Below are 5500 nucleotides of genomic sequence, written 5' to 3'. Positions count from 1 at the left end.
CCAATAAGGGCAAGTACTCATCCCAATTAGATTGCTTCTTACTAACATAAGAACGCAACATATCCTCTAGAATTTGGTTAACTCTTTCAGTTTGACCATCAGACTCCGGATGATCTGCCGTACTCATACTCAGAGTAGTATCCAACTTTTTGAAGACTTCCCTTCAAAAATGACTGTTGAACTTTCTATCTCTATCTGACACTATATCTGCGGGCAGGCCATATAGCTTATAGAGATGTTCAATAAAGAGTTTTGCCAACTCTGGCGTTTTTACAGTTTTTCTTCGTGGCAATAAACTTTGCCATTTTAGTTAACCTGTCCACTACCACCCACACCGAGTCATTCCTTCGACTCGTCTTGGGTAAACTGGTAATGAAATCCATGGAAATGCTTTCCCATTTCCCTTGAGGAATCTCCAGCGGATGGAGTAGTCCTCCAACTTTAAGACGTTCTGTTTATTGACTTGGTACTTACTGCATTTCAGCACATAAGTCTGGACGTTCTTAAACAAACTAGGCCAATAAAACTGTCTTTTTACTAGTGCATAGGTCTTCTGAATCCCAGGATGACCCACACTTGGACTATCCAAACTATACTCCGAAGACTCGGCTAGCCTCTCCGGACTAACTCTCGCCTCGCTACTCGTCGCACCTACGGCCAGTCTCTCCCGACTAGCATTACGTGCCGGCGAGGAAGGTGGGCGCGGCTGTGACAAAGTGCGTACGCGTACAGCACGCTAGACCTCTGTAAAGACAGGATCATGCTCACACAAGCCAATTTGGTATTTCAACCAAAAACTTAAGGCAAATTTCATGCCTTATTTTGCATCATGTCATTAGCACAGAAGCTAATGTACTGGAGAGCACTCTAGTAGCGCAAGTTCTCAGACTATGCTACTAGATATTTGTAGACTACGCTACCATGTTGCATCACCAACTTGTTAAAACTTCTCGTTGGAAAGCTCTACGGCCATAGGAGAAATAAACTAGAGCCAATCTAATCATTACAAGGATTAGTTCCAAAGTTGAGAGATACTTTTCTCTTAGAGTAACATCTTTGCACAAGCATATGCTCTAGAATTTTGTTGAGTTTCTAACTACCATCAATCTACGGATGGTTAAACTCCACTCTAACTCAGAGTAAATGTAAGTTTTAAAAATTCCATTCAAATATAACAATCAAACCTCCTATCTCTTATGCCATACTATATATGCGAGTAGACCATATAGTATGTGGAGATGTTTGATAAAGATTCTTGCACCACTACGGGTGTCTGGAATTACATCCATTCACTTACAACTCTTTGTTGCTATTACCAGACACATCCCTTCAAGTATTGTCTGGATTCACACAACTATTCGAGTTTATGTGATATTTGAGGATATCCCTCCTTTCCCTCAAGAAAGGTTTTTGTCCTCAAAAACTCTACTGTCAAGAGGAATACGCGCTAGTGTCATAGGTCCAAGAACAAATCTAGACCGTGTTTAATATCATATGTTATATTCTTGAGTCCTTCCAAGAAACTTTTAAACATCTTGCAACGAAGATGTGGTATAGTGTCTACGCACATATGGTGGTACTATTGATAAACTGCTTTGCAACAGATCAGTGGTTTCACACTTGTAACAAAGTGCTTCATTGTTGCATATTATTACCCTTCATAAGCGGTTACACACTTATGAATCATTTGGATGGGTTGTACCATCCATCAAGAAAAATTCCAAACTACTAATAACCACATTATCAATCCACAGATAATGACTGAGCTTGCTTCTGCGAAGCCATAGGTTGCTAGATAATTGATGGTAATTACACAAGCCCAATGTATCATTACATCATACATTCAATATAAATGCAAACATCACAGTACTTCGTGATAATGAACTTAGGAATTTCATCCTATCCCTGTTTGGTGTTGGTATGAAGTATAACTATGAGAACATTATTTGCTGCCTCCTCATTATAGCGGCAAAGCTACCTACCCATCACAGGTGGCAATTCTACCAAGCTATAACCAATGACTAGCAAATAAACGAGTACTCTTGTAAGAACTTCATAACCATATCTCACACCCAACTCATAATCACTACGGATTAAATGCTAGGGCTTGCAAAATTGAATGTTGTCTAGGTAGAGGGGATCATCAAACTACGGATGATTTCGACAACTCACTAGGACTAGTGATGTGTAACTTTTAAGTTACCCCACTCTCCTTGCTTATTTCATACCATCGAACAAATCGGTCCCTCGATTTGAGCAACGTCAACATATTTATGAGTACCTCGATACTCATGTATTGTGGTTCGGTAATTTAAAATGTTGATCTAGAGTATTTTCACTCGAGGATCTTAATTATTAGCAGTTATGTATTAGTAGTGAGTAACTACGTACCCACTATCATCACACTAGTAGCTCCATACTAGTCTGTGAGTAACTCCGTACCCAATGGCGTACCTCCCCCGAGTAGGAGTACCATATAGAACCATCTATAACAAGATGCTTAAGTCACTTGCTGCTAAGAAGTGACTACATAAATTGACCCCTCCATTGCACATTGCAGTACAATATCTGGTATACAACACGAATTTCTGGACGTCCTTATCATAGAGGTCAACTTAAAAACTAGTGCATAGGTCTTGTGGAGTCTCGGCTGACCTAACCACACCACTGGTGACTTCCTACAAAAAATGTGGCGCCGAAGTCACCACCTATGTACTTTAACTCCGTAAAGTACATGGTCTTCATCTATCATCTATGGAAAGTTGTTAAACATTCCTGCGAGATGGATTTTTATCACCCTAAAATTATTGTGCACTATTTTAGTGTGAAGAGCTTTTTTCCTGGGTACCATGGTTTACCCCAAGCTCATCTTTTGCTAAATTCTCCGATTTAACAAAAGATATGTCTGCCTCCGAACACTCCGGTTCAGCCCCAGACTTTGAGTTTACTTCTTAACACTCCGGTTAAGTCAAAACTCACCAGATACAGTAGGATTTACCACTAAGCTCTCCGGCTTAGCCTCCTATCCTAACTCAGCCCGAGTTTATGTACACTACATATGTCGGATCCGATACTAACAACAACCAGGCTCATCTGGAGTGAGATACTACTCACTATTGCCATGTAAAACCTTATTAAATCCTAGAAATGCTCCACTCATTTCCTAGGGGTCATACGACTCTTAGGGTTTACACGCACATGAACTTTGTAAGCAAAATAGCCGGTCATGCAATATTACAATTGCTTATGTAGGAAAGTAATATATTTCCCAAATTCATATGGTAGCAACTAAAATGTGCTCACAATCGCACACTTATGTTGAACATAGGCAAGACTACACTTGCAAAATGCTATAGGGCGTCCCCCATGCATGAAACTGTCCAACCAAACTAGTCTTACTGCTAACCTCTAGATTTAGATCACTCCGGAACTAAATCACTTTGTTAGCACTAGTACACCATCATGGTCTTGCCACCTAGAGCTTCTCCGAACTTTGTAACTGGGTTTCATCCCAACTTATGGCTATATTTGGTAATTTTCAAAGTTCAAATTTTATCTTGCACACTTTATCACTACGGACAAGTGTACATACAGACCTGCCAAAGAGTCAAGTTACATGCACAAGCCTTGGCGTCCCATTCCACCAAGACTACAATCGATTCCGTGAGAATTTGATGTCCCATACCATCAAATTACCGCCAAATCAATTGATGTGACATATAAAAAGGCTCTTTCCCCCCTCGAAAGATCACCACAAACTCTCGAGCAGTGGGATGTCGACGCATGGCAATAAAAAGAAGAGAAAACCATGCTTAGTAAGTTTAAGAACAGTTCTCTTCGATCAACTTCTATAAGGGCATTGAGCATTACATCTCAAGATTATACCCCTTCAGATTTGTTTGTCACTACAAAACAAACACAAATTTGTCCGAACAAAACTTTAACTCTAGCAAGACAACGCTCGCAAAAGTGGAAATTGAAATCTGGCGAGGCTACGCTCCCAGAGTCGAACACTAGTCATGTCTAGAGAGTACGTTGCTAATGGTGTCATGTGATCAAGGCTACTAGCAGGTAATCGACAAACGCGACCTTAATCCCAGCTATTTTAAATGCCATTGACCAATTTTAGAAGTCATGACCATGGCAAGACTGCGCTTGCAAAAGTGTCTCTACGGACTACATTTGTTCGTCACAATGGACCACATCCAAGTAGACATTTTTCATTGGGTCTAAGCACATTGGAGTCACGAACTTCTTCTTGTGGACTTTCAACAAGAACAATGTGTCTGATCTGCTCTCATATTACTTTGTGGTAAACCACATGGTTAAACCACTAACAGAGAGAATTTATATCATGTATTTATGTATTGTCAACGAATACTTCTCGAACTACGCGAGAACATTACCATCGATTTCCCTCTTGCCACCTTAAAAAAATTCTAGTGCACTACGGCACAATGTGGGTATGAGTGCACTTACGACGTGACACCAACATGTGCATGCCATGACATGACGTGTGTGCAAGACTGTCAATGGTTCAGCAGACATGGGCACGCTACGGCACCCTTAGATGTACGTGCACCGCACGAGCAAGTGCGTTATGCCACAAATGGCCAGGGTGCACTACGGCACGACTGTGCCACACTTCTCCCAAAATATAACTCCAAGTGTTGGTGGGGGGTTAGTGTGCTACGGCACATATATTCGTCTACTACACCATGAATGCAAAGCATGTGCACTACGGAACGATTGGGTTGGACTCTACCAATGCGTCCACAACTGGTACCAAACATTGGAGGATGCAGGCATTGTGCATATTCTTGCGGGCTACGGTCATAAGCGTGTTCACTAGGCACAACGGCCATAGAACAGCTTTCTCCGAAGGATTCGGCACTACGGCCGTGGGATTTGTCTCTCTCTTAGCACGCGGCGCTACGGCCGTATGCAGTAGGTCTCTCTCGTGGAAAACAGGCACTACGACCACACGACACGACGGCCGTGTTGGGTTTGTTTCGTGGGGTGTGCCGTTGTTTTGTGTTTTTTTTGTTTAAAAAAAATAAATAAAATAAAATAAAGTAACGGGCCGGGCCGGCCCTCGCCGCTTCGGGCGTGGCCGCCCGCCTGTGGGGAGTGTCCAAGCTGGCCGCCCGTTGCCAGGTGTGCGTTGGGCATGCCTATATGCGGTATCAAGGGCTGGCCGCCTATATTTTTATTATTCATAAAAATGAATAATTAAAAATATATTAAAAAAAACAAATGGTTTTTTTTAACCCTTTTTTTTTTCTGGCTGCCGCTGGTGCCTGCAGCGCTTGGTTGTGGCCCTGGCCGCCCGCTGGGCTGGCCGCCCAAGGTTGGCCTGGCCGCCCGCCGCTGGCTTGGCCGCCGCTGGCCGCCTGCGCTGGCCTGGCCTGGCCGCCTGGCTGGCCCCTCTGGCCGCCGGGCTGGGCCTCAGCAGGGCATCATTTCACTTAAAGCAGGCTCGCAGGCCCTCAACGCGCAC

Source organism: Cibotium barometz, chromosome 25 (genome assembly GCF_041138505.1).
Source record: "Cibotium barometz isolate CiBa-2024 chromosome 25, ASM4113850v1, whole genome shotgun sequence".
NCBI lineage: Eukaryota > Viridiplantae > Streptophyta > Polypodiopsida > Cyatheales > Cibotiaceae > Cibotium > Cibotium barometz.
Note: the sequence above shows the minus strand (reverse complement) of the source record.